This window comes from Bactrocera tryoni, chromosome 1, assembly GCF_016617805.1.
Source record: "Bactrocera tryoni isolate S06 chromosome 1, CSIRO_BtryS06_freeze2, whole genome shotgun sequence".
Taxonomy (NCBI): domain Eukaryota; kingdom Metazoa; phylum Arthropoda; class Insecta; order Diptera; family Tephritidae; genus Bactrocera; species Bactrocera tryoni.
Window position 1 is genome coordinate 887,360 of NC_052499.1, and position 12,770 is coordinate 900,129.

A 12,770-nucleotide genomic window follows, 5' to 3' on the forward strand; every position below is an offset into this window, starting at 1 on the left:
GTATTTGTGATAGTTTATACGGGAGTGGTACATAATTTGTTTTGGTTTGATTTTTTGTAAAGTTCACTTCCTTCCTGATATTTTTAGGGCGTCTTGCCTTATGGGTGAAAGGTTTTAAGTTCATTAACCTCGTCGTGAATTCAATCTCCACCGTAAACATATTTTTGTTTCAAAATGTTTTTCAGAAAACGTCCTGAGCCCTCTGTAAGGGTACAACTGAAATTGTAAATACCAGTTACACTCACCCACTTCAAATTAGTCTTTTACGACTCCATTTTATAGCCTATAAAAGAACAGTGAGTTTTATACATGACGTAATAGGTAACTGTCAATCTTAAATATAGCGAAAGGAGCTTCAAATTTCAATGCAACTTATCAAGGAGTTATTCACTCTGTAGATAGTCTTAATTGCAGATATAATCCAGCTGCTGTCTTGATAAAAAGGACAGTCACATATACTTTTCTCTTATTACTTGTTTTTACTCAATGTATTCATAGTATCGAATCGCAAGGTCAATGTTCATGTCGGTTGCTTGTAATAACTTTATTGGGTTCTTATGGCATTTGAGGATAGAACATCTTATCGATCGATCCAAAATGAATGTGGCAACTTAAAGTCAATTTAACGTTTAAAAGTCTAGAAATTTCTAACTTTTTTACTGAAAATTATTTGGTGCCGAATTTCGTTACGATTTTAGAGTTACTTTTGGCGATAAGAGTTAGTAGTTATTACTTTAAGATGTATTATTTATATTTTATATTTTCTCACATACATTTTTATGGAAATTAATATTCTTTGTGAGAAACTAGAGACATCTGGTCACCCTACCATAAAAATTCACACCAAAAGCTTCTCAAAGCTTTTCCATTGAGCATACCGCACAAGCTTACTGGTCTTCAAATAAATATTCGAACGAGGGAGTGTGTGAATATAACGGAAATATTGCGTCAAGTGTTCCCAGACACATGCTGTTCCCAAAGACTGCTTGCCAACGCTTTTGTCTTTGCATGTGTGAAGGCTTGATGTACGTCAGTGGATGCGAATTATTCAGCATTTAACGGTATGTTGAAACATAATGAATATAATTCCGTGCGAGATTCTACTTAAATTTCTTCAGTTTCTCTTCGCATTTACTTCAGTTTCCACTTATGTATGTATGTATATGTATGTTTTACACATAACTAGATACATTTGTACATAACTAGATGTTAAAGTACATGTTTGCATATACTAATATGAAGCGTTAGCAACGGCAGTCAACGCTTATGCCTCAGTATAAATGTAAATAAAGATAAAATATATTGTATGCAGATAGAATGTTTGCAAATTAAGTAAATTAGCGCTGATAAGATATGAAAACACGTTATGGAGTACATATCGCTTGTACGTGCGCGAATATTAAAACGAATGACATTGGCGGGATGGGCAGGGGTACGAGTGCAAACATTACAGGTTACTCAGTTTTTGGACGGTGACAAGTTTCATCTTTTCTTGCAGCAAAACACGATATTTTTATTGGCGAAAATAATATTTACTATAATTATTTGTTCAGCTGATTCATTGAAGACGAAGAACATGTAGTTGATTAACCGTAAAAACGAATGCACGAAATACGTCAGAGCTTGCAGACAATAAAGTTTTTTACATTAGTAACTTCATTAATATGCTTAAAAATTGAAGTATATACATATAGTATGTATGTATATACGTACCTACATATATACTATTTGCTAGCGCTGAAGATATACGACTGCAACGAGATCTTTTGACAAAATACCAAAATACTTTTTCGACTACCCAATATTATGAGCAAAAGTAGTAATACTTTTCTCATAATTTCTAAATTCTCAATTTATTCTCCAAAATCGTTATCGTCCTCTCAAAGTAATCCCCCTTGACCCCAATACTGTTGCACACATTATAGTTTTTACAACAATTAGCGACTTCATTAATATCCTTTAAATTTGAACCATATGTATATAGATACATATGTACATATATACTTATGTATAATAAAACGTGTATAATTTTTGCTGTCGATCTGTTATACTCCAGCTGTTGATGATCTTAATTTTTTTGAACTAAATCTATATAAGTCAATGCTATGGAATGCAGAGAGCAGGACATATTTTCATCCGAAACCTCTTCTGATTCCCTTTGAAATACGTGCCCAGCCAAAAGTTTTACTTACACAACCTGAAATGTTATTGTGATCAAGATAATTAATTACATATGCATACATATAGATATAAATATGTGTAAGCCAATGACTTCAAGTTCGACAGTGCAAGCCACTACTAGACAACATCCTCGTCCTTCAGCAGTTACATAAAAGCCACGCCCTTTTTAATTATTTTCGACTGCAATTAGTTTTTTATAAAAAAGTGTATGTCCTTTTTGTTAAAGTTGCCATCAGCTTTACTTGATTAATTGCTTCTCGTACATATGTATAGTAATCACGTGTAAATTAAAGGTTCTGCCCACCATGAAATACAGAATACTTACAGAAAAATACAGAAATATGTACAATGAAAAGGAGAAAATAAGAGCATAAATGAACACCAACAATACGTGGCAATGAACACTGCAGCTTATGTTGCAACATAAGAGTCAGGCGGGTCAAAGTGGGACTAGCAACGGTAGAAAACTCAAAGCAATAATTATAACTTGTAGGAAAAATTAAACAATAAGAACGACTTATTTTTGTAATACATTTTTATATATTCACTGTAAAATAATTCTCTTTAAATTTTGGATTTTTTTAAATCATTCGTATAACGGCGACATTGTTTTTATTACCCTTAATGAATTTTTTTCGAGTTTGATGTTAACAGTTTAGCTAAAAGCTTATTTGAACAAACAGTTGTAATTAAAATATTGGTTTAGAACTCTTATAATAACTAAAAACTGACGAATATTATCGAATTTATCATATAATTGATTTTCCCACAAGGTATGTAGCTCTTTCAGTTCCCAGCGGCTCGGCATCAAGTGATCACATAAGTATGTATTTTTGTTTTAGTCATACATAAGAACTTGTTTGGCGGAGTAAGAAGCATGCTGTCTGTTGCTGTTGCAACTTGTTGGCGATTGCAGCTGGCAGCTGTTCACGATTTGTTTGTTATTTGTTGTTATTTTTGGACCTTGACGAGCATTTGTGGTTCAGCAACAAGTAACGAGAAGCATGAATAGAGTACATACATACATATGTGTGTTGTCAAGCTAGACAAGCAGGCTTAAGAGGGCTTGATTTCGTTGAGGTGGGCGTCTGGAATGCATGCAGTTCTCTGCTGCCCTTACTTAGTTTCGCTGAGCCGAAACCTGTGGAATGTGGGGCAATGCATACTGATTTTTTATGTAGTGGTTCTTAGTAATCCCTACAATTGACGTTGAGATTTGGTTGTTTTTTCACATTCTGCTTTTCTGCATGCTGGCACTTGCTTAGCTCATAGTGCATTCAGCGGCCGTATGTACGGAGTGTGTACGGAGCCTTATAGATGGCAGTAAGCTGGCATGCCAATCTTGGTGGTATACTTCATTTATTTTTGTTTCTCAAATTGACTTTAGTTTGTAAAATTGACAAAATTTTTTTGCTTGGTGTCACTTCACGTTTGCTTTAATTCGTAAGGGCGATTTTCTCTAGAAATATTTTATACAATTCAGTGCACTGAACTTCAAATTTCTGCCGAAAAGTATAATGGAAAATATGGGTAGACATTTCTAAACTTGAGTGGTGCAGCCGAAATGATGGAAGAAGCAAAAAAGGGAACTCAGAGAGGACGACAATATGGGCTTTGGTCTCTTCAGAGGTCTTGGGGGATAAGCTCTGTATGGTGGTGAATCTTTTCAGCAGTTCGACATTCTGAAGTCTATTAGAGATTTTTTATGATTCTAAATCTTCTAGTCATTCGAATGAGGTTGTTGCTGTCGTTGAAACGGCTATCCAAAACTTGTTTGGTTGGCTCAAAAACTATTATCCATACATAGGCTTTCAGATATCCAAGTCAAAAGTTGTATAAATGGTTTTCATAGCTCTTCGTAGGTGATTAGTTTCTTATTTATTTACTAAACATAATTGGCATATTCATTTCCATTGAGGTCACCAGTATTAGTAATGGATGCTGTCAAGAGTTTGTTCTTGCCTCAGACGACTAATTTTCTTATGAAAAGAAGCACAGTATAAATTGTGTTTCACTTTACGCCATGTGAACCAAAAAAATTGCCATCATAATTCATAGACAATTTCGTTAATTTAAATATGAAATTAATTAAACGAACTAAATGAAAGAAGAAGAAAAAAAACTAACAAAAAATTAAGTGAGTGGCCATTGCTTGTGGGTCACTTAAACGAACTATATCGACTTATACAATATAACTACATAGCACTTGTTGTTGTTGCCGCATACTAGCCTCCGCGAATATGTTTGCAGGTGATGAGTCAACCGAAGCATACTCAACATTCGCTATGCTTGCCATCTTATCCAATTCGAATGAACGCCCGCTTTGGTGTGTGCGAACGGACAGCAGTAACCGCAAATGCAACAGCAACAACAAAGCCCTAATACGATTTCACGGGCTTTGAAACGACTGGCTGGCGGCTTTTGAGCTTTCAATGTCGAAAACTATTGAATGTTGCCATTCATTCAGGGAAACCGAATTATTAGTCAGGCCGTCGGTTGCTGAAGGGGCGACGAGGGCAGACGCGCTCGTTTTATGGTATGTGGTTTTTGTCTCCCCCGCATTCATTCAGCAAACAACTGGCGCGTGCGGCCAATCTGCGGTGCTACCCCTCGCGAAATTTCGCAGCCAACCGTATCAGCTTTTTTTGCTTCCATTCCTGCCGTTGCTTTTACTTCTAATTAAGCCGAACCAGAAACCACTGAAATTTTTTCGCACTCTTGTTGTTGCGCCCTCTTTTTATGAGTGCCACATACGGCACAGGGTAATATATACATACATATATATTTTTTTCAGCCAACGATGCAGCAAAAGAGAAAGCATCCGTTAATTCTGGGTTATCATAATACCAAAATGGCATTTACATGTCAGCATTGCTTCTTTGTTTGTTTACAATCGTAAATTATTACCTTCGAAAATTAATACATACATATTTTGATGGTGTTTTCCTCTAAAGCCATATGTTATTTCTTGTTTGTAAGAGAGCTGCGAAAGGGATCATTAAACTCTTCTGAAAAATGTAAAATAGCATTCTAGCTCCGTTTCGATTCTCGACCGCCAATGCGACCTTACTGTTATATTTTCATTTTGTATTTTTTTTTAGTTTTCAGCTCGTTTTGTCGCTGAGAATTCGTTTCGCCTGCCATTCTCTATAAAATTGACACTTTCAGTAAATTCTGATTTCTTGCGCGAAATAGTTGGTGTTTTCTGTCTGGTTTAAAACATTATTCGCATTTTTTAATTCACCTCTTTGTATAGACACGCTCATTTGTAAGAAGCATTCCTTTTGAACTATTCAGCGCGCATGCGTGACGTTAGAAGCTTTGTCAATAAAGTTACGGCGATTGACAGTGATTAAAATCAATGTGAAGCTGCTGATTTATGAAACTGCAAGTGTGAAGAACCTGTGTAATGTATACATATGTACGGTTAAATAAAATTAACGAAATATGAAAGGGAGCGTTAAGAGTTAAGGAACATTTTGTTACTGGTTTTTTAGGTAACAAATGGAAGGGAAATGTCATCATGCACGACGCGAGGAACTTTTGTGTGAGATATGATAACTATCGATTGTCTCTTCCCATTCGGTTTAAAGATTCACTGAGGTTGCTATCAGACAGTTGTGGTCGTCGTGAGAAGACGCCGCACAGTGGTGCCAGAGCGGAAAAAAAGGATTTTTTTATCATTCCAAATTTGTACCATCTTTTCAATTTAAGCTAAGAACTAATCAAATAACATTGTCCGAATACTTGGGCTTGATATATTCAATGGTTTCTTGTTGGGAGAGCTTCAAAGTCCAACAAAGAATCAACGCAAAGTTACTCAGAAAAATGTGATGAATATTGCAAAGGTTAAAACTCAAAAGTTAACTATAAAATACCAATTGTAAAGTTTCTATTTATTAAAACCAATGTTATAGATGGGATTTAAATCATCAAATGTATACTTTCTTTTTCAAGATTTTTTTTAATGTGATGTTTTTCCATGGTCCAAAAAAATCATATATTTCACAACTTCAACAGAATATAACTATTGTGCGCAGGAGCGCGCAGGTTAGCCACTTACCCAAAATAAACTTTAAAATCTCCTTAATCGATAGAAAAAAAAATCAGCTGCCATTAGCTGCCAATTCATGAGTAATTAGCATTTTAATCTACTACAACTAGCTGTGATAACAGCGAAAATAGATATAATAAACTTTTGTGATTATATTATATGGGAGATGGGCGTAATTGTGGGCTGATTTCCTTCATTTTTTCTGGACAAGCTTATATTTACAAAATATTACACTGTAGAAAATTTTGTTACTGTAGGATGATTTTTGATTTTTGTGTTATATGGGAGGTGGGCGTGGTTGTGGGCGGATTTTAACAAATTTTTTTTTTTCATCTAATTTGGCAATATGAGAGATGTGTGCCAAATTTCAAAGCCCTACCTCGATTCCTTCTATTTTTTGCCGCGGATTGTATGAAGCGGCACCACTGTGCGCCGTTACGAAAAATGTATTCTTGCATTATTCTGCTTTCGAATCAGTTCAATCCTTTTTATTAAATTTTCCCCAGATCCTCTTTGAACTGTATTATGTATTATTTACATATATAGTATATTTATATCAAAATTAACATCTCAACAAAATGTGTGCTGAAAGAACTTGGGGAATCAAATGAAATATATTTTATTATATTTTTAGTTTATGTAATTTGCAACGCCTTCGATTATTAAGCTTGTTCAAGTTACCCAATCCTTAGATGACGGCTTCCACAAATGTAATTCTAAGCAAGTGACATTGATATACATTTTGTATGAGCATAAGTAAGTACATGCATGCGTTTACATTCAAAAATATTTTCCCATTCAAACAAATTCGTTGCTAACATGCATTGCAAATTCAGACACACACATACAAAAACATACAAGTATACTCACATACATACACCATTGCATGTTAGAGTTGTGCACATGCATTCCATTGATTATTAGCAAGAAATAAATATGACAGGCTGTCAAGCGGGCTTGTTGGCTAAATTCATATTCAAATCAAGAAATGAATAATTGAAAACGTAATCAAAACACAATCAAAACATCACACTGAATCAAAACCAAATGACCGCAAACAATTGGCGTAATTTAGTGCTGAGCCTAGCGAAGAAACGAAAAAACAACGAAAAAAAAGCAAAGCCATAACTGCACAATTGCAAAAAATGCACGATATTCTTATTTTTATGCAATTTAGCTGCGGCTCCTAAGCAATTTCGAAGCAGACCAATATTGACATGCTACTGACGAACCAAGGTAGCCATACATTTATGTAACAAAATACAATATTTCTGTACATGCATATGTACTGTACATGCATACATATGAGTATATATAATATGGGGATTATATGTGTATAGTGCACAAAGTTTTATTGGCATATAATATTTACATGTTCAAATTTGAGAATATGTCGTGGGATAGCCCAAGTTGCAGGCACATCCATTGAACATTCGACATGCATTTTCGGCGTGATTTATTTGTTTTTTTTTTCGTTTTCAGACGATGGTTTTAATGAGAGGGATAGCAAGCTCTAATAGTATATATGTACTATACATAATGTACATATGCATATCAAACTTGTAGACAGATTTGATGACTCGATTAGAAAAGAGTAGGTATGTTATAAGACAACGATTTCAACCCCCCTGAAAATCAGTAGCTAGAAACTTATTTGAAGAGATATAAATTGAAAAATTCGATACAAATTTCTTTAAGCGAAGCAAAAGTTCTATCTTCTCTCCAATTTAGAGCATAAAAGATATTTAAAATATTATGGAATATTGAAAAATGCTCGAATGGAAGAAGCTGCATGCCGGAAATAAATATCAAAAATTGTTGTGTGTGTGCGCAATACAAATTTCAGCATTTTATATTGAAAATTTTGAGGATAAATTATTTGTAAATATAAATAAAACCAGGAATCATAAACATGTTTACATTTTTAAAGGAAATGCTGTATGGGAGTTTTGGTTTGTTGATGCAAAGCCATACGGTGCTCACCGTGATCAAATAGATTGAGAACTTCACTAAGAGTTGTCCCACGGCTACAGCAAAAATAAACATTGTAGAATAAGTTTCCCTAAAAGAGCTGCTTTTATTAAAATATAAAAAATATGCAATATTTTCTGGGGTGCCTTACATTTTTCCAATCTTTTTCAAAAAATTGAATGGTGTTCTCGAGAGGCAATAATAAAAAAAATCATAAGAAATAATAAAAACTGAAAGTAAAGAATATACACTTTCTATACCCAGGACAGGGTATATAAAGTTTATTCGAAGGTTTTAATTTGTCGTAGATCTGGCTGCCTGTCAATCTACATATCTGTGTATACGCTAACTAGTTTCTCAGTTTTTGGTAAGGATAAGTTCATGTAATATGAATATGGCCAGTTGTTGTTCTATTCCTAATCTTCTATTAGTTTATCATATCCTAATTTGAAATAGTTAGTGGAAATATTTGCATGTCAAAGCGTATTAATTGTCACATTAAAGGAAATTAGATAAATGCCTCTGCTCGTGATGTTTCAAAATTACTCGAGTGATGGGTTTTTGCAAGAGGCTTACTGGTGGCAAAAAGTGCTTGGCCCTTAGTGGAAAGAATTTGTCTAGTAGGCTAACGGGGACAAATGAATGATTTGAATGATGTGCCTTGTGTCAAAAAATAAGAACTGGGAATTAAACTCATGTACTAAACGTTTCGATTTGTACTGTATGCAGTATCTCTCAAATGAAGAAGTGTAAGTAACGAGTATCTAAGAAGTAATGAGTGACTAAAATCCTCCCAATTTATGGCATTTACTGTTTCTGTTAATTGAACGAATTTTGGTGGTGTCTAACTATATTGAGCGCTGCATCTAAGCTAAAGCACATACAGCTAAGCATGTTTTATGACCTCAGCGGAGCCATGGCCGCTCTTGGACACCACTAAAAATAAGCGAAATAAAAAAAAACTTAAAATTATGATACTTCAATGGGCATCTGCTTGTTGGCTAGCATGGTTGTGCTGCGACCACTTGTGTGGCATACGCAATACCATCGGTATGCGTGGCTGCAATTTGTTAATTGATGATTTACGCGCGTACACTAGGCACTCCCTACCGGCGTCACCCCAATCGTGGTGCCTTGACGCGTCGGAAAGTCACAAACTAATTTTATGTACAGACATACTCACATAGTATTGCGGCACTAAATAGGGTTGTATGTATGTGCGTATTTGTGCATGCAACTAAATGAAATAAATACTTATAACCTCGTCGTAAGCAGTTGCTCTGTGAGATGTTGGGTGGTTGTAGTTGTTGGTGGGCAGTATATTTTCTATTCTAGAATCAGGCGCCTGGGCGTTAGTGGCTATGAGACGTTTCGCCATGACCGGTCGTCAGCCGGTTTGGGTGTTCAATTATTTTCAAATCAAATATGGATTGCTCATGCTGCTGCCATGAGCTAGACTATGCACGCGGTGGTGAAGGCGCTCGTAAAAAGTACCGCTTTTATCGCATGCCACTTTTGATTTTGCACATACGCACCCGCCAACCAAACTAACTTATTAATTGACTGCCATTCAATGGTTGCACGCATGCTTGGGTTTCGTCTCCTATTTATGAGCTAATATTTACTTCTTTCAATATATACATACATTCTTACATATGAGTGCGCACATAATTGTTATTACTTAATCGCTGGCTTTTGCTCACTTGAGCCTCAAGTTGCCGGCAGATCCGCTTTGGCATGTGTCTTGGGTGTGCACTTCTGCTTCAGATCATTTCTTGGAGTAAGCTTACATATGTATGTCTTTACGAATAAGCCAATACGAACTGAACGCTATCTTTTCAATCTGAATTGATGCGTTATTTTTGTACATCTGTGCTTTTCCTCTCGATTTCTTACCCTATAGTTGTTGGTCAAGAGCGTGCTGTCGGCTGTCAGATATCGGCTATTGCTGCTTTTTCGCTTTTTGATCATTGGCGCGTGTCAAATGCTTGCCGCCGCACATTCCCAATAAAAATGAAAATAGAACACATGTTTACATACATGTATACGTAAACTTGCATGTTCGCTCTGGAAAACACATACCATATACATAGTGAATGGATACGGTAAAGTCAGCAGCATGCTATATTAGATGTATTAGCAAGCCAAGGAAGAAGAAATGCCAAAAGATGTATTGGAGGAGGAGCACGTTATTGCTTCCTCAGCTCGACAAGCCTAATGGTAGGTCTACTCCTAGCAAAACGGTTTAAATAAAAAATCATTGACAGAATTTAGAGAAACATTATAACCGCAATATCTTCCAAGAACAAAAAAAATGAGTGATATTGCAATATATTTATAATTGATCCGAATAACGCATTGATCCAAACATTTTTCCCGTTGTTAAAGAGCACAAGTAGTCGTCTCTAAACTCTCATGACCATCACTATTGTGTACCCTATACATGATTTATTAACTCACCAGCTCTCAAGTATTAGGAGCGTGAGCCAATATTTTCTCCACATGTTGCTCGCGTTCATCCGTTCTTGACCGTTTTCCGTAGATATCTTTTTCGATTAGTTTCTAAAATTTCATATATTCTGCATCTGTTCAGTGTTTATTTACTGAATGCTGACTTATGTAAATGAAATGATTTCGAGTTTATTTTAATAAAATGCGGTGAATTCGCAAGCACTCGTTGCATGATTTGTTTAAAAAAAATAGAAATCTCAAGAACTCATTTTGGCCAATAAGCGCAATTAATAAATGGTGCAATGGCATCGTATATTCATGTGTATAATGAGACTCGTTGCTGAAAATTTTATTCCAATCATAATATACAAATACACCGGTTGATAAACGATTGCAAAGTATCTGGAAACTCGGTCAATACCGTATTTTAATTAATGTAGAAGTCGAGCAACTCATCTGTAATATAAAAGTTTTACTATCATGTGTTGCATGTGTGTCTGTGCATCAACATTTCACGACAATTTGGGGGTCTTCCTAATCGACGTTTCACCTTTTCGTGGCGCAAATCTACGCAATAATTTCAAGCACAGCGTGTGAAATCGACGTCGATTCCCATCGCAGTTCGCAGAAGATGCCGAGGTCTTACAGCATTCGAAGACGAGGTCAAGTTCAGCTGAAAGATAATCAGTAGCGACTAGGTCAATATTTAGGAAAACTTTATATGAAAAATAATTATTCTTTTTTAGCACAAGCCATACTTGAAATCATAGCTGTAGCTAAAGAAGAAGCCGAAGCTAATTTTTCTATTAAAACATTCGAAAAATATACTTTCGAATTGCTTTGATCTCTCATCTTCACAGAAGTAATAAGCGCTTATCGTCGCATCTGCGACAAAACCATAACAACCGAGTCGCTACACAAACAAATACCGCAATCAGCGGACTGAATGGTGGACTTACACATACAAACTCACAGACAGTTCGTAGGATTCTTTAATATTTTAGTCGGACCCAAATTTTGTTAAAGCTTTTACGTGTGTGGCATATTCTTTACGAGCGAAAAGTAGGCCACATTTCGTACATACACGCAACTAGTTATGAACCATTTCGAGGAAACAAACCCATAAAGGAGGGTCATATGCACCCGGTAAAATTTTAGCTACTTTTGCTTTTGGCTTATTTTGGCAAATTTTGAAAAGTGAGGCGGATGCGGCGGGAGATTGTGCTTGAAGCAAAACCATATAACCTACAAAGGACGGCGCTGGTGAAGATAAGAAATCTATAAATGCGTGCAGATAATTATAGTAATGTACCATATGTATGTGTGTACAAGTGTGCGAAATTTAGCTGTATGTCCGTGTATTTGTTTGTGTGTGTAAACAAAACCTTGGGTTAAGCGATGAGCCAAATTAAAATGAAGTAAGGAAGCGGCTAACTTCGGACAGAGTCGAATTTTATGTAGTCGAAGTGAGTCAGAGCTTAAATGTCATTTTAAATGCCCCGAAAATGTGAAAAGAGTGAGAATAGATGTTGCAAGAGTTTCAGAAGAGAAGAATCAATTTAAGTCCCCTCAGGTTGGACTAAGAACTGCAAAACCATTCACACAGTTGACCGCTATTCCTTAGTTAAGCTTACTGATGTATCTGAAATACACTCATCTGACCACTAACTATTGGGTTTATTAGCTGACGAGTCAGCTGATTGTTGTTTTATGCACAAGGTTTGTCCGGAAAGAAATAGGACTGAGTTGATTTAAAAAAATATTATTGAAACAAACGTATCAATTATTTCCAAACTTTCAAAAAGGCATGGCCACCCAAATACACCACTTCTTGCTAAAGCAACAAATGAATAAGTCTCTGTCGCAGATTTACCGAGTTTCTCACAGAATTTAATCGCGTTCCTCTGCTCAAACGAAAGCTACATTTTCGGCTTGCACCACTCACAGAAACACGTCGAGCGAAAATGTTTGTCCTGACTATCCAGGTGATCGGAGACAACTGACCAGCCGCTTATTCGTTAGCTAGGAACGCACTCTACCGAATTCGTTCGGTGCGCGCACGCTCCGAAGTAAAGTCGCGGCGGAAGAAAATCATTCCTATTACTTTCCGAAC